The 23,999-nt window shown below is 62.7% G+C and overlaps 6 non-coding genes across 6 annotated transcripts; all 6 read left to right on the top strand.

The window, feature by feature from the left end:
• Window positions 1–3,332: 3,332 nt before the first annotated feature.
• On the top strand, window positions 3,333–3,451 carry LOC142864153 (5S ribosomal RNA). The gene has a single exon (XR_012914738.1). It is a non-coding gene; the product is annotated as a 5S ribosomal RNA (ribosomal RNA).
• Window positions 3,452–7,215: 3,764 nt separating this feature from the next.
• Window positions 7,216–7,334, top strand: LOC142864330 (5S ribosomal RNA). The gene has a single exon (XR_012914855.1). It is a non-coding gene; the product is annotated as a 5S ribosomal RNA (ribosomal RNA).
• Window positions 7,335–11,101: 3,767 nt separating this feature from the next.
• Window positions 11,102–11,220, top strand: LOC142864329 (5S ribosomal RNA). Its single transcript, XR_012914854.1, has one exon. It is a non-coding gene; the product is annotated as a 5S ribosomal RNA (ribosomal RNA).
• A 3,766-nt stretch (window positions 11,221–14,986) lies between these two features.
• On the top strand, window positions 14,987–15,105 carry LOC142864328 (5S ribosomal RNA). Its single transcript, XR_012914853.1, has one exon. It is a non-coding gene; the product is annotated as a 5S ribosomal RNA (ribosomal RNA).
• A 3,759-nt stretch (window positions 15,106–18,864) lies between these two features.
• LOC142864327 (5S ribosomal RNA) lies at window positions 18,865–18,983 on the top strand. The gene has a single exon (XR_012914852.1). It is a non-coding gene; the product is annotated as a 5S ribosomal RNA (ribosomal RNA).
• A 3,764-nt stretch (window positions 18,984–22,747) lies between these two features.
• On the top strand, window positions 22,748–22,866 carry LOC142864326 (5S ribosomal RNA). The gene has a single exon (XR_012914851.1). It is a non-coding gene; the product is annotated as a 5S ribosomal RNA (ribosomal RNA).
• Window positions 22,867–23,999: the final 1,133 nt, after the last annotated feature.

Genomic DNA, 23,999 nt, shown 5'->3' with positions numbered 1-23,999 from the left:
TCCTTTTACTTTTCTCTTCGGATTCATTATTTTTAAAAAGTGTCTCTTACCTCTAGGATTGCATTTTCTTTTCTCTCTCTTTTCAAGCAGATGATGGGAGTACAAGTATTCAGGTGACATGTGTTGCCCGTGCCGCCCTCCCCCCTGTGTTCTTTTTTTTTTATTTTTTGAGACAGAGTCTCGTTTTGCTGCCCAGGCTAGAGTGAGTGCCATGGCGTCAGCCTAGCTCACAGCAACCTCAATCTCCGGGCTCAAGCAATCCTGCTGCCTCAGCCTCCCGAGTAGTTGGGACTACAGGCATGCACCACCACGCCCGGCTGTGTTTTTCTATATATATTAGTTGGCCAATTAATTTCTTTCTATTTTTAGTAGAGACGGGGTCTCGCTCTTGCTCAGGCTGGTTTCGAACTCCTGACCTGGAGCAATCCGCCCGCCTCGGCCTCCCAGAGAGCTAGGATTACAGGCGTGAGCCACCGCGCCCGGCCCCCCCTGTGTTCTTATTCATATACCTCTCATGTTGTTCCAGCGTATTGTGGGGGTACCAATGTTAAGGTCGGGTGCCTTGCCCTCTCCAAGCCTCCCCCCTCGGGTCAGAGCTTCAAGTGCGCCCATCCCCCAGTCGGTGCGCACCCACCCCATGCCTAATGGATGTGTATGCCCCTCCCCTCCCCCCACCCGCCCGACACCCACCCGATGAAGGTGATTCCTCTCCGTCCACTTAGGCGTCCATCCGTTCGTACCAATTTGCTGGTGAGCGCGCTCACGTGGTGCTCGTGTGTCCATTCTTGGGATACTTGGCTTCCTGGAACGGGTTCCAGCTCTGGCCAGGAGAACACGAGAGGCGCCCTCTCACCGCTGCTCCTCACAGCCGAATGGCACTCCGTGGTGTCCACGCGCCACATTTTATTGATGCACTCCTGGATGGATGGGCACTCGGGTCGCTTCCACGTCTTTGGGATTGTGAATTGTGCCCTAACTGTAACCCTAACCCTTACCCAGCCCGTCTCCTCTGCCCCTGCCTGACGCACTCCTCCCCGGCCAGGCCCGTCACTGTCCTGGGCCCCCGCCTGACCGGCTCCTCCCCGCCCGGCCTGTCACCGTCCTCTGCCCCTGCCTGACACGCTCCTTCCCGCCCGGCCTCTCACCGTCCTCGGCCCCTGCCTGACCGGCTCCTCCGTCGCCTGGGCCTTCCAAGGGCTTGGTGTGGATGCTGCTTCCAGGAAGCCCTCCAGAAACCCGGCAGCAGGGTGGCCGCAGCAGTCTCCAGCAGCCGTCCCTAAGTCGCGTGAGTGCGGGGGACGTGCCCCCGCTGTGCCGCGGGGGCCCAGCCTGGTGTCTTCCCTGAGGCCCTGCGGCTGCCGGCTGGGCTGCCGCTCCCCGCAAGGGGAGAGCCGCGGAGGTGGGGACCGCCTCCTGATGGGGACGTACACGCAGCTCTCCACGTCGGATTCCGGGGCTCTCTGTCCTGCCCGAAGGCCCAGCTGGCCTGCGGGTCCTTAGAGTGGCAAAAACCTCCGAAAACTGAGACTGAGGGTCCGGTGGGTGTCTGCACTTTTGTGCTGGGCACCCCAGGGAGGCCCGGGGGCTGGCTGGACAACGCGGTCTGCTGGGCGGGGGGTTTGGAGGAGCAACTGATGCCCTTTGCACTTTGGGTAGCAAGAGTCTGAGGTGTCTCTGAGCCCTGTGCCATGTGGGGGGGGGGTGCGGGGCGGAGGAGGAGGAGGAGGAGGTGGGAAGGGCCGGGGCCTGCAGTCCTGTTCCCGGGGTGGCACGGCAAGTGGCTTCTTCCACAGGCTGCTTGGCCTGGGCTCCCTGCACCTGGGCCTTTGGAGGACCGGCCCTGTGCTTGCCAACACTTCCTGCAGGGACCCAGAGCTGGGAGGTGGCATCTCTCAGCCCTGGGTCGGGCAGAGCCCCAGCGGGCCATGCCCACAACCTCTCTCAGCACCGGTCCCCCAGAAGGCTCCTTTGGGACCAGGATTCTCTTGCGGTGACTCTTTAAGGTCTGGCCCCTGGATGGAGGGGCACCAGGAGTAGAGGAGCAGGAAGGGGAAGGGGGTGGCCATGCGAGGGGACACTTTGAGGCCAAGTCCCAGCTTCAGCCTGATCCTCCTGGGAACCCCGCTCTGAGACAAGGAGCCGGGCTTCGCATTCCCACAGCAGCCAGTCGTGGGCTGAGGACACCTGGGGCGTTGGGAACTCCCTGGCTTCTCCTTGGTTTAACATCTAGAGCTGCTTGTGAATCGCGCCGCCACACACACCCGAGTGCAGGTGTCTTCCGCACAGACTGCGGGCCTCGCTCTTCTGAATGCCGCTAGCTCGCCACCCACCCACGGGTGAACCTGGTCAGGGTGCTTTCTCTCAGGGGCAGACTCTTTTCCGGGCGGGCTACCGGTGTCTCTGTTTGCTCGTTTCTTTCTTCCATTTCGGGAAAGTCTTCCTTGCTGGGTGTGGAAATCTCCTATGCCTTCCCTCGCCTATTCTGTCAGCTTTAAAATTCTCCTTCAGTTGCCACCCTCACAGATGGATTAGGAAACTCTTTCCGGTGCACTCATTAGTGAAATGACCTCCAGGAAGCTGGAATCCAATATCTAATGGCCGATTTTTAGCGAGTCCACACGCCAGGGTGGTCGGGGTCCAAAGCAGCCCCGGCCAGGCCCAGGCCCCTTGGACTGGGCCACAGGAGGACACGGAGGAGGGTCCCGGCCCCCACGAAGCGGTGCCGGCAGTTCTCCACGGGCTTGGGCGTTTTCCAGAGGTAGGAGATGGAGGGGACTGATTTCTTCAGCGCCCCCCAAACCACGCCACCCCACCCCACCCATGGGACACATCCCCAGAGAGAGACGCCCCATACACTGGCTGTGCCCCAGCCCTGGCCCGGGGGAATAGGCGGCAGCCCACCCACAGGGCGAGGGGGGGGCGCAGCTGAAAGGGGTTGTGGGGGAGGGCGGCCCCTGGCTGGGGTCAAAGGGCGAGCGTCCCGCGCGTGCGCAGTCAGCGGCAGCGACGCGCTGGGGGTGGGCAGCGGGTAGGTGAAGGAGGCCGGGCGAGGAGACGAGGGGGGCTGGGAGGGCTCCACCTTGGCGAGTCCAGCCGTGGAGGCGCATCTTGTGTGAGTGTGAGTGAGTGTGAGTGTGTGTGTGTGTGTATAGAGAGACAGCCCCCCACCCCGCCCCGCCCCGCCCCGCCCCGCCCATCACCCCCGTCCCTGGGAGCCCGCGGGACCCGGCCGGCCCGGCCCCGCCCGGCGCGGGGCCTGGGGCGGGAGGCGGCGGCGGGGAAGCCCAGAGAGGCTCGGCTTCTCGAGCGGGGCAGGGGCGCCCTCCGCCGCCGTCTAGGGCCACACCACCCTGAACGCCCCCGATCTCGTCTGGTCTCGGAAGCTAAGCAGGGTCGGGCCTGGTTAGTACTTGGATGGGAGACCGCCTGGGAATACCGGGTGCCACAGGCTGCTGCTTTTTTTTTTTTTTTTTTTCTTGCCTCTTGTTCTGTCCCCTTTCTGGGAGCGCGGCGGCGGCCCGGGGTGGGGGTCACCCCCACCCTCAGCGCCCGCGCGGTGCCTGGCGCCCCAGCCCGCACCGTGGGGCCTCCTCTTGTCCCAAGCCGCGACACCGCCGCCACGCGGCAGCATGCGTGGCTTCTGGACTGTCAGGTCTCAGACCAAAGGTCTGCTCTGTGGGAACCGACACGCTGGAGGAAACCTTGAGAGTCTGAGAGGGGAGGGAGTTCCAGAAGAAGGCCAGGATGTCATTTTGAGGGAGTATGTGACCAGAACTCGTCCCGTTGCTTTTGGGGTTCTATGGGCTACACGCAGGAATCTTTGGTGGTGGCACCTGATGTTGGGGGATCCGGAGTCACACCCAGACCTGCTCCACAGGCCTCCTTTTACTTTTCTCTTCGGATTCATTATTTTTAAAAAGTGTCTCTTACCTCTAGGATTGCATTTTCTTTTCTCTCTCTTTTCAAGCAGATGATGGGAGTACAAGTATTCAGGTGACATGTGTTGCCCGTGCCGCCCTCCCCCCTGTGTTCTTTTTTTTTTTTTTTTGAGACAGAGTCTCTTTTTGCTGCCCAGGCTAGAGTGAGTGCCATGGCGTCAGCCTAGCTCACAGCAACCTCAATCTCCGGGCTCAAGCAATCCTGCTGCCTCAGCCTCCCGAGTAGTTGGGACTACAGGCATGCACCACCACGCCCGGCTGTGTTTTTCTATATATATTAGTTGGCCAATTAATTTCTTTCTATTTTTATTAGAGACGAGGTCTCGCTCTTGCTCAGGCTGGTTTCGAACTCCTGACCTGGAGCAATCCGCCCGCCTCGGCCTCCCAGAGAGCTAGGATTACAGGCGTGAGCCACCGCGCCCGGCCCCCCCTGTGTTCTTATTCATATACCTCTCATGTTGTTCCAGCGTATTGTGGGGGTACCAATGTTAAGGTCGGGTGCCTTGCCCTCTCCAAGCCTCCCCCCTCGGGTCAGAGCTTCAAGTGCGCCCATCCCCCAGTCGGTGCGCACCCACCCCATGCCTAATGGATGTGTATGCCCCTCCCCTCCCCCCACCCACCCGCCCGACACCCACCCGATGAAGGTGATTCCTCTCTGTCCACTTAGGCGTCCATCCGTTCGTACCAGTTTGCTGGTGAGCGCGCTCACGTGGTGCCCGTGTGTCCATTCTTGGGATACTTGGCTTACTGGAACGGGTTCCAGCTCTGGCCAGGAGAACACGAGAGGCGCCCTCTCACCGCTGCTCCTCACAGCCGAATGGCACTCCGTGGTGTCCACGCGCCACATTTTATTGATGCACTCCTGGATGGATGGGCACTCGGGTCGCTTCCACGTCTTTGGGATTGTGAATTGTGCCCTAACTGTAACCCTAACCCTTACCCAGCCCGTCTCCTCTGCCCCTGCCTGACGCACTCCTCCCCGGCCAGGCCCGTCACTGTCCTGGGCCCCCGCCTGACCGGCTCCTCCCCGCCCGGCCGGTCACCGTCCTCTGCCCCTGCCTGACACGCTCCTTCCCGCCCGGCCTCTCACCGTCCTCGGCCCCTGCCTGACCGGCTCCTCCGTCGCCTGGGCCTTCCAAGGGCTTGGTGTGGATGCTGCTTCCAGGAAGCCCTCCAGAAACCCGGCAGCAGGGTGGCCGCAGCAGTCTCCAGCAGCCGTCCCTAAGTCGCGTGAGTGCGGGGGACGTGCCCCCGCTGTGCCGCGGGGGCCCAGCCTGGTGTCTTCCCTGAGGCCCTGCGGCTGCCGGCTGGGCTGCCGCTCCCCGCAAGGGGAGAGCCGCGGAGGTGGGGACCGCCTCCTGATGGGGACGTACACGCAGCTCTCCACGTCGGATTCCGGGGCTCTCTGTCCTGCCCGAAGGCCCAGCTGGCCTGCGGGTCCTTAGAGTGGCAAAAACCTCCGAAAACTGAGACTGAGGGTCCGGTGGGTGTCTGCACTTTTGTGCTGGGCACCCCAGGGAGGCCCGGGGGCTGGCTGGACAACGCGGTCTGCTGGGCGGGGGGTTTGGAGGAGCAACTGATGCCCTTTGCACTTTGGGTAGCAAGAGTCTGAGGTGTCTCTGAGCCCTGTGCCATGTGGGGGGGGGGTGCGGGGCGGAGGAGGAGGAGGAGGAGGTGGGAAGGGCCGGGGCCTGCAGTCCTGTTCCCGGGGTGGCACGGCAAGTGGCTTCTTCCACAGGCTGCTTGGCCTGGGCTCCCTGCACCTGGGCCTTTGGAGGACCAGCCCTGTGCTTGCCAACACTTCCTGCAGGGACCCAGAGCTGGGAGGTGGCATCTCTCAGCCCTGGGTCGGGCAGAGCCCCAGCGGGCCATGCCCACAACCTCTCTCAGCACCGGTCCCCCAGAAGGCTCCTTTGGGACCAGGATTCTCTTGCGGTGACTCTTTAAGGTCTGGCCCCTGGATGGAGGGGCACCAGGAGTAGAGGAGCAGGAAGGGGAAGGGGGTGGCCATGCGAGGGGACACTTTGAGGCCAAGTCCCAGCTTCAGCCTGATCCTCCTGGGAACCCCGCTCTGAGACAAGGAGCCGGGCTTCGCATTCCCACAGCAGCCAGTCGTGGGCTGAGGACACCTGGGGCGTTGGGAACTCCCTGGCTTCTCCTTGGTTTAACATCTAGAGCTGCTTGTGAATCGCGCCGCCACACACACCCGAGTGCAGGTGTCTTCCGCACAGACTGCGGGCCTCGCTCTTCTGAATGCCGCTAGCTCGCCACCCACCCACGGGTGAACCTGGTCAGGGTGCTTTCTCTCAGGGGCAGACTCTTTTCCGGGCGGGCTACCGGTGTCTCTGTTTGCTCGTTTCTTTCTTCCATTTCGGGAAAGTCTTCCTTGCTGGGTGTGGAAATCTCCTATGCCTTCCCTCGCCTATTCTGTCAGCTTTAAAATTCTCCTTCAGTTGCCACCCTCACAGATGGATTAGGAAACTCTTTCCGGTGCACTCATTAGTGAAATGACCTCCAGGAAGCTGGAATCCAATATCTAATGGCCGATTTTTAGCGAGTCCACACGCCAGGGTGGTCGGGGTCCAAAGCAGCCCCGGCCAGGCCCAGGCCCCTTGGACTGGGCCACAGGAGGACACGGAGGAGGGTCCCGGCCCCCACGAAGCGGTGCCGGCAGTTCTCCACGGGCTTGGGCGTTTTCCAGAGGTAGGAGATGGAGGGGACTGATTTCTTCAGCGCCCCCCAAACCACGCCACCCCACCCCACCCATGGGACACATCCCCAGAGAGAGACGCCCCATACACTGGCTGTGCCCCAGCCCTGGCCCGGGGGAATAGGCGGCAGCCCACCCACAGGGCGAGGGGGGGGCGCAGCTGAAAGGGGTTGTGGGGGAGGGCGGCCCCTGGCTGGGGTCAAAGGGCGAGCGTCCCGCGCGTGCGCAGTCAGCGGCAGCGACGCGCTGGGGGTGGGCAGCGGGTAGGTGAAGGAGGCCGGGCGAGGAGACGAGGGGGGCTGGGAGGGCTCCACCTTGGCGAGTCCAGCCGTGGAGGCGCATCTTGTGTGAGTGTGAGTGAGTGTGAGTGTGTGTGTGTGTGTATAGAGAGACAGCCCCCCACCCCGCCCCGCCCCGCCCCGCCCCGCCCATCACCCCCGTCCCTGGGAGCCCGCGGGACCCGGCCGGCCCGGCCCCGCCCGGCGCGGGGCCTGGGGCGGGAGGCGGCGGCGGGGAAGCCCAGAGAGGCTCGGCTTCTCGAGCGGGGCAGGGGCGCCCTCCGCCGCCGTCTAGGGCCACACCACCCTGAACGCCCCCGATCTCGTCTGGTCTCGGAAGCTAAGCAGGGTCGGGCCTGGTTAGTACTTGGATGGGAGACCGCCTGGGAATACCGGGTGCCACAGGCTGCTGCTTTTTTTTTTTTTTTTTTTCTTGCCTCTTGTTCTGTCCCCTTTCTGGGAGCGCGGCGGCGGCCCGGGGTGGGGGTCACCCCCACCCTCAGCGCCCGCGCGGTGCCTGGCGCCCCAGCCCGCACCGTGGGGCCTCCTCTTGTCCCAAGCCGCGACACCGCCGCCACGCGGCAGCATGCGTGGCTTCTGGACTGTCAGGTCTCAGACCAAAGGTCTGCTCTGTGGGAACCGACACGCTGGAGGAAACCTTGAGAGTCTGAGAGGGGAGGGAGTTCCAGAAGAAGGCCAGGATGTCATTTTGAGGGAGTATGTGACCAGAACTCGTCCCGTTGCTTTTGGGGTTCTATGGGCTACACGCAGGAATCTTTGGTGGTGGCACCTGATGTTGGGGGATCCGGAGTCACACCCAGACCTGCTCCACAGGCCTCCTTTTACTTTTCTCTTCGGATTCATTATTTTTAAAAAGTGTCTCTTACCTCTAGGATTGCATTTTCTTTTCTCTCTCTTTTCAAGCAGATGATGGGAGTACAAGTATTCAGGTGACATGTGTTGCCCGTGCCGCCCTCCCCCCTGTGTTCTTTTTTTTTTTTTTTTTGAGACAGAGTCTCTTTTTGCTGCCCAGGCTAGAGTGAGTGCCATGGCGTCAGCCTAGCTCACAGCAACCTCAATCTCCGGGCTCAAGCAATCCTGCTGCCTCAGCCTCCCGAGTAGTTGGGACTACAGGCATGCACCACCACGCCCGGCTGTGTTTTTCTATATATATTAGTTGGCCAATTAATTTCTTTCTATTTTTAGTAGAGACGGGGTCTCGCTCTTGCTCAGGCTGGTTTCGAACTCCTGACCTGGAGCAATCCGCCCGCCTCGGCCTCCCAGAGAGCTAGGATTACAGGCGTGAGCCACCGCGCCCGGCCCCCCCTGTGTTCTTATTCATATACCTCTCATGTTGTTCCAGCGTATTGTGGGGGTACCAATGTTAAGGTCGGGTGCCTTGCCCTCTCCAAGCCTCCCCCCTCGGGTCAGAGCTTCAAGTGCGCCCATCCCCCAGTCGGTGCGCACCCACCCCATGCCTAATGGATGTGTATGCCCCTCCCCTCCCCCCACCCGCCCGCCCGACACCCACCCGATGAAGGTGATTCCTCTCTGTCCACTTAGGCGTCCATCCGTTCGTACCAGTTTGCTGGTGAGCGCGCTCACGTGGTGCCCGTGTGTCCATTCTTGGGATACTTGGCTTACTGGAACGGGTTCCAGCTCTGGCCAGGAGAACACGAGAGGCGCCCTCTCACCGCTGCTCCTCACAGCCGAATGGCACTCCGTGGTGTCCACGCGCCACATTTTATTGATGCACTCCTGGATGGATGGGCACTCGGGTCGCTTCCACGTCTTTGGGATTGTGAATTGTGCCCTAACTGTAACCCTAACCCTTACCCAGCCCGTCTCCTCTGCCCCTGCCTGACGCACTCCTCCCCGGCCAGGCCCGTCACTGTCCTGGGCCCCCGCCTGACCGGCTCCTCCCCGCCCGGCCGGTCACCGTCCTCTGCCCCTGCCTGACACGCTCCTTCCCGCCCGGCCTCTCACCGTCCTCGGCCCCTGCCTGACCGGCTCCTCCGTCGCCTGGGCCTTCCAAGGGCTTGGTGTGGATGCTGCTTCCAGGAAGCCCTCCAGAAACCCGGCAGCAGGGTGGCCGCAGCAGTCTCCAGCAGCCGTCCCTAAGTCGCGTGAGTGCGGGGGACGTGCCCCCGCTGTGCCGCGGGGGCCCAGCCTGGTGTCTTCCCTGAGGCCCTGCGGCTGCCGGCTGGGCTGCCGCTCCCCGCAAGGGGAGAGCCGCGGAGGTGGGGACCGCCTCCTGATGGGGACGTACACGCAGCTCTCCACGTCGGATTCCGGGGCTCTCTGTCCTGCCCGAAGGCCCAGCTGGCCTGCGGGTCCTTAGAGTGGCAAAAACCTCCGAAAACTGAGACTGAGGGTCCGGTGGGTGTCTGCACTTTTGTGCTGGGCACCCCAGGGAGGCCCGGGGGCTGGCTGGACAACGCGGTCTGCTGGGCGGGGGGTTTGGAGGAGCAACTGATGCCCTTTGCACTTTGGGTAGCAAGAGTCTGAGGTGTCTCTGAGCCCTGTGCCATGTCGGGGGGGGGGGTGCGGGGCGGAGGAGGAGGAGGAGGAGGTGGGAAGGGCCGGGGCCTGCAGTCCTGTTCCCGGGGTGGCACGGCAAGTGGCTTCTTCCACAGGCTGCTTGGCCTGGGCTCCCTGCACCTGGGCCTTTGGAGGACCGGCCCTGTGCTTGCCAACACTTCCTGCAGGGACCCAGAGCTGGGAGGTGGCATCTCTCAGCCCTGGGTCGGGCAGAGCCCCAGCGGGCCATGCCCACAACCTCTCTCAGCACCGGTCCCCCAGAAGGCTCCTTTGGGACCAGGATTCTCTTGCGGTGACTCTTTAAGGTCTGGCCCCTGGATGGAGGGGCACCAGGAGTAGAGGAGCAGGAAGGGGAAGGGGGTGGCCATGCGAGGGGACACTTTGAGGCCAAGTCCCAGCTTCAGCCTGATCCTCCTGGGAACCCCGCTCTGAGACAAGGAGCCGGGCTTCGCATTCCCACAGCAGCCAGTCGTGGGCTGAGGACACCTGGGGCGTTGGGAACTCCCTGGCTTCTCCTTGGTTTAACATCTAGAGCTGCTTGTGAATCGCGCCGCCACACACACCCGAGTGCAGGTGTCTTCCGCACAGACTGCGGGCCTCGCTCTTCTGAATGCCGCTAGCTCGCCACCCACCCACGGGTGAACCTGGTCAGGGTGCTTTCTCTCAGGGGCAGACTCTTTTCCGGGCGGGCTACCGGTGTCTCTGTTTGCTCGTTTCTTTCTTCCATTTCGGGAAAGTCTTCCTTGCTGGGTGTGGAAATCTCCTATGCCTTCCCTCGCCTATTCTGTCAGCTTTAAAATTCTCCTTCAGTTGCCACCCTCACAGATGGATTAGGAAACTCTTTCCGGTGCACTCATTAGTGAAATGACCTCCAGGAAGCTGGAATCCAATATCTAATGGCCGATTTTTAGCGAGTCCACACGCCAGGGTGGTCGGGGTCCAAAGCAGCCCCGGCCAGGCCCAGGCCCCTTGGACTGGGCCACAGGAGGACACGGAGGAGGGTCCCGGCCCCCACGAAGCGGTGCCGGCAGTTCTCCACGGGCTTGGGCGTTTTCCAGAGGTAGGAGATGGAGGGGACTGATTTCTTCAGCGCCCCCCAAACCACGCCACCCCACCCCACCCATGGGACACATCCCCAGAGAGAGACGCCCCATACACTGGCTGTGCCCCAGCCCTGGCCCGGGGGAATAGGCGGCAGCCCACCCACAGGGCGAGGGGGGGGCGCAGCTGAAAGGGGTTGTGGGGGAGGGCGGCCCCTGGCTGGGGTCAAAGGGCGAGCGTCCCGCGCGTGCGCAGTCAGCGGCAGCGACGCGCTGGGGGTGGGCAGCGGGTAGGTGAAGGAGGCCGGGCGAGGAGACGAGGGGGGCTGGGAGGGCTCCACCTTGGCGAGTCCAGCCGTGGAGGCGCATCTTGTGTGAGTGTGAGTGAGTGTGAGTGTGTGTGTGTGTGTATAGAGAGACAGCCCCCCACCCCGCCCCGCCCCGCCCCGCCCCGCCCATCACCCCCGTCCCTGGGAGCCCGCGGGACCCGGCCGGCCCGGCCCCGCCCGGCGCGGGGCCTGGGGCGGGAGGCGGCGGCGGGGAAGCCCAGAGAGGCTCGGCTTCTCGAGCGGGGCAGGGGCGCCCTCCGCCGCCGTCTAGGGCCACACCACCCTGAACGCCCCCGATCTCGTCTGGTCTCGGAAGCTAAGCAGGGTCGGGCCTGGTTAGTACTTGGATGGGAGACCGCCTGGGAATACCGGGTGCCACAGGCTGCTGCTTTTTTTTTTTTTTTTTTTCTTGCCTCTTGTTCTGTCCCCTTTCTGGGAGCGCGGCGGCGGCCCGGGGTGGGGGTCACCCCCACCCTCAGCGCCCGCGCGGTGCCTGGCGCCCCAGCCCGCACCGTGGGGCCTCCTCTTGTCCCAAGCCGCGACACCGCCGCCACGCGGCAGCATGCGTGGCTTCTGGACTGTCAGGTCTCAGACCAAAGGTCTGCTCTGTGGGAACCGACACGCTGGAGGAAACCTTGAGAGTCTGAGAGGGGAGGGAGTTCCAGAAGAAGGCCAGGATGTCATTTTGAGGGAGTATGTGACCAGAACTCGTCCCGTTGCTTTTGGGGTTCTATGGGCTACACGCAGGAATCTTTGGTGGTGGCACCTGATGTTGGGGGATCCGGAGTCACACCCAGACCTGCTCCACAGGCCTCCTTTTACTTTTCTCTTCGGATTCATTATTTTTAAAAAGTGTCTCTTACCTCTAGGATTGCATTTTCTTTTCTCTCTCTTTTCAAGCAGATGATGGGAGTACAAGTATTCAGGTGACATGTGTTGCCCGTGCCGCCCTCCCCCCTGTGTTCTTTTTTTTTTTTTTTTGAGACAGAGTCTCTTTTTGCTGCCCAGGCTAGAGTGAGTGCCATGGCGTCAGCCTAGCTCACAGCAACCTCAATCTCCGGGCTCAAGCAATCCTGCTGCCTCAGCCTCCCGAGTAGTTGGGACTACAGGCATGCACCACCACGCCCGGCTGTGTTTTTCTATATATATTAGTTGGCCAATTAATTTCTTTCTATTTTTAGTAGAGACGGGGTCTCGCTCTTGCTCAGGCTGGTTTCGAACTCCTGACCTGGAGCAATCCGCCCGCCTCGGCCTCCCAGAGAGCTAGGATTACAGGCGTGAGCCACCGCGCCCGGCCCCCCCTGTGTTCTTATTCATATACCTCTCATGTTGTTCCAGCGTATTGTGGGGGTACCAATGTTAAGGTCGGGTGCCTTGCCCTCTCCAAGCCTCCCCCCTCGGGTCAGAGCTTCAAGTGCGCCCATCCCCCAGTCGGTGCGCACCCACCCCATGCCTAATGGATGTGTATGCCCCTCCCCTCCCCCCACCCGCCCGCCCGACACCCACCCGATGAAGGTGATTCCTCTCTGTCCACTTAGGCGTCCATCCGTTCGTACCAGTTTGCTGGTGAGCGCGCTCACGTGGTGCCCGTGTGTCCATTCTTGGGATACTTGGCTTACTGGAACGGGTTCCAGCTCTGGCCAGGAGAACACGAGAGGCGCCCTCTCACCGCTGCTCCTCACAGCCGAATGGCACTCCGTGGTGTCCACGCGCCACATTTTATTGATGCACTCCTGGATGGATGGGCACTCGGGTCGCTTCCACGTCTTTGGGATTGTGAATTGTGCCCTAACTGTAACCCTAACCCTTACCCAGCCCGTCTCCTCTGCCCCTGCCTGACGCACTCCTCCCCGGCCAGGCCCGTCACTGTCCTGGGCCCCCGCCTGACCGGCTCCTCCCCGCCCGGCCGGTCACCGTCCTCTGCCCCTGCCTGACACGCTCCTTCCCGCCCGGCCTCTCACCGTCCTCGGCCCCTGCCTGACCGGCTCCTCCGTCGCCTGGGCCTTCCAAGGGCTTGGTGTGGATGCTGCTTCCAGGAAGCCCTCCAGAAACCCGGCAGCAGGGTGGCCGCAGCAGTCTCCAGCAGCCGTCCCTAAGTCGCGTGAGTGCGGGGGACGTGCCCCCGCTGTGCCGCGGGGGCCCAGCCTGGTGTCTTCCCTGAGGCCCTGCGGCTGCCGGCTGGGCTGCCGCTCCCCGCAAGGGGAGAGCCGCGGAGGTGGGGACCGCCTCCTGATGGGGACGTACACGCAGCTCTCCACGTCGGATTCCGGGGCTCTCTGTCCTGCCCGAAGGCCCAGCTGGCCTGCGGGTCCTTAGAGTGGCAAAAACCTCCGAAAACTGAGACTGAGGGTCCGGTGGGTGTCTGCACTTTTGTGCTGGGCACCCCAGGGAGGCCCGGGGGCTGGCTGGACAACGCGGTCTGCTGGGCGGGGGGTTTGGAGGAGCAACTGATGCCCTTTGCACTTTGGGTAGCAAGAGTCTGAGGTGTCTCTGAGCCCTGTGCCATGTCGGGGGGGGGGGTGCGGGGCGGAGGAGGAGGAGGAGGAGGTGGGAAGGGCCGGGGCCTGCAGTCCTGTTCCCGGGGTGGCACGGCAAGTGGCTTCTTCCACAGGCTGCTTGGCCTGGGCTCCCTGCACCTGGGCCTTTGGAGGACCGGCCCTGTGCTTGCCAACACTTCCTGCAGGGACCCAGAGCTGGGAGGTGGCATCTCTCAGCCCTGGGTCGGGCAGAGCCCCAGCGGGCCATGCCCACAACCTCTCTCAGCACCGGTCCCCCAGAAGGCTCCTTTGGGACCAGGATTCTCTTGCGGTGACTCTTTAAGGTCTGGCCCCTGGATGGAGGGGCACCAGGAGTAGAGGAGCAGGAAGGGGAAGGGGGTGGCCATGCGAGGGGACACTTTGAGGCCAAGTCCCAGCTTCAGCCTGATCCTCCTGGGAACCCCGCTCTGAGACAAGGAGCCGGGCTTCGCATTCCCACAGCAGCCAGTCGTGGGCTGAGGACACCTGGGGCGTTGGGAACTCCCTGGCTTCTCCTTGGTTTAACATCTAGAGCTGCTTGTGAATCGCGCCGCCACACACACCCGAGTGCAGGTGTCTTCCGCACAGACTGCGGGCCTCGCTCTTCTGAATGCCGCTAGCTCGCCACCCACCCACGGGTGAACCTGGTCAGGGTGCTTTCTCTCAGGGGCAGACTCTTTTCCGGGCGGGCTACCGGTGTCTCTGTTTGCTCGTTTCTTTCTTCCATTTCGGGAAAGTCTTCCTTGCTGGGTGTGGAAATCTCCTATGCCTTCCCTCGCCTATTCTGTCAGCTTTAAAATTCTCCTTCAGTTGCCACCCTCACAGATGGATTAGGAAACTCTTTCCGGTGCACTCATTAGTGAAATGACCTCCAGGAAGCTGGAATCCAATATCTAATGGCCGATTTTTAGCGAGTCCACACGCCAGGGTGGTCGGGGTCCAAAGCAGCCCCGGCCAGGCCCAGGCCCCTTGGACTGGGCCACAGGAGGACACGGAGGAGGGTCCCGGCCCCCACGAAGCGGTGCCGGCAGTTCTCCACGGGCTTGGGCGTTTTCCAGAGGTAGGAGATGGAGGGGACTGATTTCTTCAGCGCCCCCCAAACCACGCCACCCCACCCCACCCATGGGACACATCCCCAGAGAGAGACGCCCCATACACTGGCTGTGCCCCAGCCCTGGCCCGGGGGAATAGGCGGCAGCCCACCCACAGGGCGAGGGGGGGGCGCAGCTGAAAGGGGTTGTGGGGGAGGGCGGCCCCTGGCTGGGGTCAAAGGGCGAGCGTCCCGCGCGTGCGCAGTCAGCGGCAGCGACGCGCTGGGGGTGGGCAGCGGGTAGGTGAAGGAGGCCGGGCGAGGAGACGAGGGGGGCTGGGAGGGCTCCACCTTGGCGAGTCCAGCCGTGGAGGCGCATCTTGTGTGAGTGTGAGTGAGTGTGAGTGTGTGTGTGTGTGTATAGAGAGACAGCCCCCCACCCCGCCCCGCCCCGCCCCGCCCCGCCCATCACCCCCGTCCCTGGGAGCCCGCGGGACCCGGCCGGCCCGGCCCCGCCCGGCGCGGGGCCTGGGGCGGGAGGCGGCGGCGGGGAAGCCCAGAGAGGCTCGGCTTCTCGAGCGGGGCAGGGGCGCCCTCCGCCGCCGTCTAGGGCCACACCACCCTGAACGCCCCCGATCTCGTCTGGTCTCGGAAGCTAAGCAGGGTCGGGCCTGGTTAGTACTTGGATGGGAGACCGCCTGGGAATACCGGGTGCCACAGGCTGCTGCTTTTTTTTTTTTTTTTTTTCTTGCCTCTTGTTCTGTCCCCTTTCTGGGAGCGCGGCGGCGGCCCGGGGTGGGGGTCACCCCCACCCTCAGCGCCCGCGCAGTGCCTGGCGCCCCAGCCCGCACCGTGGGGCCTCCTCTTGTCCCAAGCCGCGACACCGCCGCCACGCGGCAGCATGCGTGGCTTCTGGACTGTCAGGTCTCAGACCAAAGGTCTGCTCTGTGGGAACCGACACGCTGGAGGAAACCTTGAGAGTCTGAGAGGGGAGGGAGTTCCAGAAGAAGGCCAGGATGTCATTTTGAGGGAGTATGTGACCAGAACTCGTCCCGTTGCTTTTGGGGTTCTATGGGCTACACGCAGGAATCTTTGGTGGTGGCACCTGATGTTGGGGGATCCGGAGTCACACCCAGACCTGCTCCACAGGCCTCCTTTTACTTTTCTCTTCGGATTCATTATTTTTAAAAAGTGTCTCTTACCTCTAGGATTGCATTTTCTTTTCTCTCTCTTTTCAAGCAGATGATGGGAGTACAAGTATTCAGGTGACATGTGTTGCCCGTGCCGCCCTCCCCCCTGTGTTCTTTTTTTTTTTTTTTTTGAGACAGAGTCTCTTTTTGCTGCCCAGGCTAGAGTGAGTGCCATGGCGTCAGCCTAGCTCACAGCAACCTCAATCTCCGGGCTCAAGCAATCCTGCTGCCTCAGCCTCCCGAGTAGTTGGGACTACAGGCATGCACCACCACGCCCGGCTGTGTTTTTCTATATATATTAGTTGGCCAATTTATTTCTTTCTATTTTTAGTAGAGACGGGGTCTCGCTCTTGCTCAGGCTGGTTTCGAACTCCTGACCTGGAGCAATCCGCCCGCCTCGGCCTCCCAGAGAGCTAGGATTACAGGCGTGAGCCACCGCGCCCGGCCCCCCCTGTGTTCTTATTCATATACCTCTCATGTTGTTCCAGCGTATTGTGGGGGTACCAATGTTAAGGTCGGGTGCCTTGCCCTCTCCAAGCCTCCCCCCTCGGGTCAGAGCTTCAAGTGCGCCCATCCCCCAGTCGGTGCGCACCCACCCCATGCCTAATGGATGTGTATGCCCCTCCCCTCCCCCCACCCGCCCGCCCGACACCCACCCGATGAAGGTGATTCCTCTCTGTCCACTTAGGCGTCCATCCGTTCGTACCAGTTTGCTGGTGAGCGCGCTCACGTGGTGCCCGTGTGTCCATTCTTGGGATACTTGGCTTACTGGAACGGGTTCCAGCTCTGGCCAGGAGAACACGAGAGGCGCCCTCTCACCGCTGCTCCTCACAGCCGAATGGCACTCCGTGGTGTCCACGCGCCACATTTTATTGATGCACTCCTGGATGGATGGGCACTCGGGTCGCTTCCACGTCTTTGGGATTGTGAATTGTGCCCTAACTGTAACCCTAACCCTTACCCAGCCCGTCTCCTCTGCCCCTGCCTGACGCACTCCTCCCCGGCCAGGCCCGTCACTGTCCTGGGCCCCCGCCTGACCGGCTCCTCCCCGCCCGGCCGGTCACCGTCCTCTGCCCCTGCCTGACACGCTCCTTCCCGCCCGGCCTCTCACCGTCCTCGGCCCCTGCCTGACCGGCTCCTCCGTCGCCTGGGCCTTCCAAGGGCTTGGTGTGGATGCTGCTTCCAGGAAGCCCTCCAGAAACCCGGCAGCAGGGTGGCCGCAGCAGTCTCCAGCAGCCGTCCCTAAGTCGCGTGAGTGCGGGGGACGTGCCCCCGCTGTGCCGCGGGGGCCCAGCCTGGTGTCTTCCCTGAGGCCCTGCGGCTGCCGGCTGGGCTGCCGCTCCCCGCAAGGGGAGAGCCGCGGAGGTGGGGACCGCCTCCTGATGGGGACGTACACGCAGCTCTCCACGTCGGATTCCGGGGCTCTCTGTCCTGCCCGAAGGCCCAGCTGGCCTGCGGGTCCTTAGAGTGGCAAAAACCTCCGAAAACTGAGACTGAGGGTCCGGTGGGTGTCTGCACTTTTGTGCTGGGCACCCCAGGGAGGCCCGGGGGCTGGCTGGACAACGCGGTCTGCTGGGCGGGGGGTTTGGAGGAGCAACTGATGCCCTTTGCACTTTGGGTAGCAAGAGTCTGAGGTGTCTCTGAGCCCTGTGCCATGTGGGGGGGGGTGCGGGGCGGAGGAGGAGGAGGAGGAGGTGGGAAGGGCCGGGGCCTGCAGTCCTGTTCCCGGGGTGGCACGGCAAGTGGCTTCTTCCACAGGCTGCTTGGCCTGGGCTCCCTGCACCTGGGCCTTTGGAGGACCGGCCCTGTGCTTGCCAACACTTCCTGCAGGGACCCAGAGCTGGGAGGTGGCATCTCTCAGCCCTGGGTCGGGCAGAGCCCCAGCGGGCCATGCCCACAACCTCTCTCAGCACCGGTCCCCCAGAAGGCTCCTTTGGGACCAGGATTCTCTTGCGGTGACTCTTTAAGGTCTGGCCCCTGGATGGAGGGGCACCAGGAGTAGAGGAGCAGGAAGGGGAAGGGGGTGGCCATGCGAGGGGACACTTTGAGGCCAAGTCCCAGCTTCAGCCTGATCCTCCTGGGAACCCCGCTCTGAGACAAGGAGCCGGGCTTCGCATTCCCACAGCAGCCAGTCGTGGGCTGAGGACACCTGGGGCGTTGGGAACTCCCTGGCTTCTCCTTGGTTTAACATCTAGAGCTGCTTGTGAATCGCGCCGCCACACACACCCGAGTGCAGGTGTCTTCCGCACAGACTGCGGGCCTCGCTCTTCTGAATGCCGCTAGCTCGCCACCCACCCACGGGTGAACCTGGTCAGGGTGCTTTCTCTCAGGGGCAGACTCTTTTCCGGGCGGGCTACCGGTGTCTCTGTTTGCTCGTTTCTTTCTTCCATTTCGGGAAAGTCTTCCTTGCTGGGTGTGGAAATCTCCTATGCCTTCCCTCGCCTATTCTGTCAGCTTTAAAATTCTCCTTCAGTTGCCACCCTCACAGATGGATTAGGAAACTCTTTCCGGTGCACTCATTAGTGAAATGACCTCCAGGAAGCTGGAATCCAATATCTAATGGCCGATTTTTAGCGAGTCCACACGCCAGGGTGGTCGGGGTCCAAAGCAGCCCCGGCCAGGCCCAGGCCCCTTGGACTGGGCCACAGGAGGACACGGAGGAGGGTCCCGGCCCCCACGAAGCGGTGCCGGCAGTTCTCCACGGGCTTGGGCGTTTTCCAGAGGTAGGAGATGGAGGGGACTGATTTCTTCAGCGCCCCCCAAACCACGCCACCCCACCCCACCCATGGGACACATCCCCAGAGAGAGACGCCCCATACACTGGCTGTGCCCCAGCCCTGGCCCGGGGGAATAGGCGGCAGCCCACCCACAGGGCGAGGGGGGGGCGCAGCTGAAAGGGGTTGTGGGGGAGGGCGGCCCCTGGCTGGGGTCAAAGGGCGAGCGTCCCGCGCGTGCGCAGTCAGCGGCAGCGACGCGCTGGGGGTGGGCAGCGGGTAGGTGAAGGAGGCCGGGCGAGGAGACGAGGGGGGCTGGGAGGGCTCCACCTTGGCGAGTCCAGCCGTGGAGGCGCATCTTGTGTGAGTGTGAGTGAGTGTGAGTGTGTGTGTGTGTGTATAGAGAGACAGCCCCCCACCCCGCCCCGCCCCGCCCCGCCCATCACCCCCGTCCCTGGGAGCCCGCGGGACCCGGCCGGCCCGGCCCCGCCCGGCGCGGGGCCTGGGGCGGGAGGCGGCGGCGGGGAAGCCCAGAGAGGCTCGGCTTCTCGAGCGGGGCAGGGGCGCCCTCCGCCGCCGTCTAGGGCCACACCACCCTGAACGCCCCCGATCTCGTCTGGTCTCGGAAGCTAAGCAGGGTCGGGCCTGGTTAGTACTTGGATGGGAGACCGCCTGGGAATACCGGGTGCCACAGGCTGCTGCTTTTTTTTTTTTTTTTTTTCTTGCCTCTTGTTCTGTCCCCTTTCTGGGAGCGCGGCGGCGGCCCGGGGTGGGGGTCACCCCCACCCTCAGCGCCCGCGCGGTGCCTGGCGCCCCAGCCCGCACCGTGGGGCCTCCTCTTGTCCCAAGCCGCGACACCGCCGCCACGCGGCAGCATGCGTGGCTTCTGGACTGTCAGGTCTCAGACCAAAGGTCTGCTCTGTGGGAACCGACACGCTGGAGGAAACCTTGAGAGTCTGAGAGGGGAGGGAGTTCCAGAAGAAGGCCAGGATGTCATTTTGAGGGAGTATGTGACCAGAACTCGTCCCGTTGCTTTTGGGGTTCTATGGGCTACACGCAGGAATCTTTGGTGGTGGCACCTGATGTTGGGGGATCCGGAGTCACACCCAGACCTGCTCCACAGGCCTCCTTTTACTTTTCTCTTCGGATTCATTATTTTTAAAAAGTGTCTCTTACCTCTAGGATTGCATTTTCTTTTCTCTCTCTTTTCAAGCAGATGATGGGAGTACAAGTATTCAGGTGACATGTGTTGCCCGTGCCGCCCTCCCCCCTGTGTTCTTTTTTTTTTTTTTTTTGAGACAGAGTCTCTTTTTGCTGCCCAGGCTAGAGTGAGTGCCATGGCGTCAGCCTAGCTCACAGCAACCTCAATCTCCGGGCTCAAGCAATCCTGCTGCCTCAGCCTCCCGAGTAGTTGGGACTACAGGCATGCACCACCACGCCCGGCTGTGTTTTTCTATATATATTAGTTGGCCAATTTATTTCTTTCTATTTTTAGTAGAGACGGGGTCTCGCTCTTGCTCAGGCTGGTTTCGAACTCCTGACCTGGAGCAATCCGCCCGCCTCGGCCTCCCAGAGAGCTAGGATTACAGGCGTGAGCCACCGCGCCCGGCCCCCCCTGTGTTCTTATTCATATACCTCTCATGTTGTTCCAGCGTATTGTGGGGGTACCAATGTTAAGGTCGGGTGCCTTGCCCTCTCCAAGCCTCCCCCCTCGGGTCAGAGCTTCAAGTGCGCCCATCCCCCAGTCGGTGCGCACCCACCCCATGCCTAATGGATGTGTATGCCCCTCCCCTCCCCCCACCCGCCCGCCCGACACCCACCCGATGAAGGTGATTCCTCTCTGTCCACTTAGGCGTCCATCCGTTCGTACCAGTTTGCTGGTGAGCGCGCTCACGTGGTGCCCGTGTGTCCATTCTTGGGATACTTGGCTTACTGGAACGGGTTCCAGCTCTGGCCAGGAGAACACGAGAGGCGCCCTCTCACCGCTGCTCCTCACAGCCGAATGGCACTCCGTGGTGTCCACGCGCCACATTTTATTGATGCACTCCTGGATGGATGGGCACTCGGGTCGCTTCCACGTCTTTGGGATTGTGAATTGTGCCCTAACTGTAACCCTAACCCTTACCCAGCCCGTCTCCTCTGCCCCTGCCTGACGCACTCCTCCCCGGCCAGGCCCGTCACTGTCCTGGGCCCCCGCCTGACCGGCTCCTCCCCGCCCGGCCGGTCACCGTCCTCTGCCCCTGCCTGACACGCTCCTTCCCGCCCGGCCTCTCACCGTCCTCGGCCCCTGCCTGACCGGCTCCTCCGTCGCCTGGGCCTTCCAAGGGCTTGGTGTGGATGCTGCTTCCAGGAAGCCCTCCAGAAACCCGGCAGCAGGGTGGCCGCAGCAGTCTCCAGCAGCCGTCCCTAAGTCGCGTGAGTGCGGGGGACGTGCCCCCGCTGTGCCGCGGGGGCCCAGCCTGGTGTCTTCCCTGAGGCCCTGCGGCTGCCGGCTGGGCTGCCGCTCCCCGCAAGGGGAGAGCCGCGGAGGTGGGGACCGCCTCCTGATGGGGACGTACACGCAGCTCTCCACGTCGGATTCCGGGGCTCTCTGTCCTGCCCGAAGGCCCAGCTGGCCTGCGGGTCCTTAGAGTGGCAAAAACCTCCGAAAACTGAGACTGAGGGTCCGGTGGGTGTCTGCACTTTTGTGCTGGGCACCCCAGGGAGGCCCGGGGGCTGGCTGGACAACGCGGTCTGCTGGGCGGGGGGTTTGGAGGAGCAACTGATGCCCTTTGCACTTTGGGTAGCAAGAGTCTGAGGTGTCTCTGAGCCCTGTGCCATGTGGGGGGGGGTGCGGGGCGGAGGAGGAGGAGGAGGAGGTGGGAAGGGCCGGGGCCTGCAGTCCTGTTCCCGGGGTGGCACGGCAAGTGGCTTCTTCCACAGGCTGCTTGGCCTGGGCTCCCTGCACCTGGGCCTTTGGAGGACCGGCCCTGTGCTTGCCAACACTTCCTGCAGGGACCCAGAGCTGGGAGGTGGCATCTCTCAGCCCTGGGTCGGGCAGAGCCCCAGCGGGCCATGCCCACAACCTCTCTCAGCACCGGTCCCCCAGAAGGCTCCTTTGGGACCAGGATTCTCTTGCGGTGACTCTTTAAGGTCTGGCCCCTGGATGGAGGGGCACCAGGAGTAGAGGAGCAGGAAGGGGAAGGGGGTGGCCATGCGAGGGGACACTTTGAGGCCAAGTCCCAGCTTCAGCCTGATCCTCCTGGGAACCCCGCTCTGAGACAAGGAGCCGGGCTTCGCATTCCCACAGCAGCCAGTCGTGGGCTGAGGACACCTGGGGCGTTGGGAACTCCCTGGCTTCTCCTTGGTTTAACATCTAGAGCTGCTTGTGAATCGCGCCGCCACACACACCCGAGTGCAGGTGTCTTCCGCACAGACTGCGGGCCTCGCTCTTCTGAATGCCGCTAGCTCGCCACCCACCCACGGGTGAACCTGGTCAGGGTGCTTTCTCTCAGGGGCAGACTCTTTTCCGGGCGGGCTACCGGTGTCTCTGTTTGCTCGTTTCTTTCTTCCATTTCGGGAAAGTCTTCCTTGCTGGGTGTGGAAATCTCCTATGCCTTCCCTCGCCTATTCTGTCAGCTTTAAAATTCTCCTTCAGTTGCCACCCTCACAGATGGATTAGGAAACTCTTTCCGGTGCACTCATTAGTGAAATGACCTCCAGGAAGCTGGAATCCAATATCTAATGGCCGATTTTTAGCGAGTCCACACGCCAGGGTGGTCGGGGTCCAAAGCAGCCCCGGCCAGGCCCAGGCCCCTTGGACTGGGCCACAGGAGGACACGGAGGAGGGTCCCGGCCCCCACGAAGCGGTGCCGGCAGTTCTCCACGGGCTTGGGCGTTTTCCAGAGGTAGGAGATGGAGGGGACTGATTTCTTCAGCGCCCCCCAAACCACGCCACCCCACCCCACCCATGGGACACATCCCCAGAGAGAGACGCCCCATACACTGGCTGTGCCCCAGCCCTGGCCCGGGGGAATAGGCGGCAGCCCACCCACAGGGCGAGGGGGGGGCGCAGCTGAAAGGGGTTGTGGGGGAGGGCGGCCCCTGGCTGGGGTCAAAGGGCGAGCGTCCCGCGCGTGCGCAGTCAGCGGCAGCGACGCGCTGGGGGTGGGCAGCGGGTAGGTGAAGGAGGCCGGGCGAGGAGACGAGGGGGGCTGGGAGGGCTCCACCTTGGCGAGTCCAGCCGTGGAGGCGCATCTTGTGTGAGTGTGAGTGAGTGTGAGTGTGTGTGTGTGTGTATAGAGAGACAGCCCCCCACCCCGCCCCGCCCCGCCCCGCCCCGCCCATCACCCCCGTCCCTGGGAGCCCGCGGGACCCGGCCGGCCCGGCCCCGCCCGGCGCGGGGCCTGGGGCGGGAGGCGGCGGCGGGGAAGCCCAGAGAGGCTCGGCTTCTCGAGCGGGGCAGGGGCGCCCTCCGCCGCCGTCTAGGGCCACACCACCCTGAACGCCCCCGATCTCGTCTGGTCTCGGAAGCTAAGCAGGGTCGGGCCTGGTTAGTACTTGGATGGGAGACCGCCTGGGAATACCGGGTGCCACAGGCTGCTGCTTTTTTTTTTTTTTTTTTCTTGCCTCTTGTTCTGTCCCCTTTCTGGGAGCGCGGCGGCGGCCCGGGGTGGGGGTCACCCCCACCCTCAGCGCCCGCGCGGTGCCTGGCGCCCCAGCCCGCACCGTGGGGCCTCCTCTTGTCCCAAGCCGCGACACCGCCGCCACGCGGCAGCATGCGTGGCTTCTGGACTGTCAGGTCTCAGACCAAAGGTCTGCTCTGTGGGAACCGACACGCTGGAGGAAACCTTGAGAGTCTGAGAGGGGAGGGAGTTCCAGAAGAAGGCCAGGATGTCATTTTGAGGGAGTATGTGACCAGAACTCGTCCCGTTGCTTTTGGGGTTCTATGGGCTACACGCAGGAATCTTTGGTGGTGGCACCTGATGTTGGGGGATCCGGAGTCACACCCAGACCTGCTCCACAGGCCTCCTTTTACTTTTCTCTTCGGATTCATTATTTTTAAAAAGTGTCTCTTACCTCTAGGATTGCATTTTCTTTTCTCTCTCTTTTCAAGCAGATGATGGGAGTACAAGTATTCAGGTGACATGTGTTGCCCGTGCCGCCCTCCCCCCTGTGTTCTTTTTTTTTTTTTTTTTGAGACAGAGTCTCGTTTTGCTGCCCAGGCTAGAGTGAGTGCCATGGCGTCAGCCTAGCTCACAGCAACCTCAATCTCCGGGCTCAAGCAATCCTGCTGCCTCAGCCTCCCGAGTAGTTGGGACTACAGGCATGCACCACCACGCCCGGCTGTGTTTTTCTATATATATTAGTTGGCCAATTAATTTCTTTCTATTTTTAGTAGAGACGGGGTCTCGCTCTTGCTCAGGCTGGTTTCGAACTCCTGACCTGGAGCAATCCGCCCGCCTCGGCCTCCCAGAGAGCTAGGATTACAGGCGTGAGCCACCGCGCCCGGCCCCCCCTGTGTTCTTATTCATATACCTCTCATGTTGTTCCAGCGTATTGTGGGGGTACCAATGTTAAGGTCGGGTGCCTTGCCCTCTCCAAGCCTCCCCCCTCGGGTCAGAGCTTCAAGTGCGCCCATCCCCCAGTCGGTGCGCACTCACCCCATGCCTAATGGATGTGTATGCCCCTCCCCTCCCCCCACCCGCCCGCCCGACACCCACCCGATGAAGGT

This window comes from Microcebus murinus, chromosome 24 (assembly GCF_040939455.1).
Source record: "Microcebus murinus isolate Inina chromosome 24, M.murinus_Inina_mat1.0, whole genome shotgun sequence".
In the NCBI taxonomy this organism is placed as follows: Eukaryota; Metazoa; Chordata; class Mammalia; order Primates; family Cheirogaleidae; genus Microcebus; species Microcebus murinus.
Note: the sequence above shows the minus strand (reverse complement) of the source record. Positions and strands in the feature narration are given on the sequence as shown.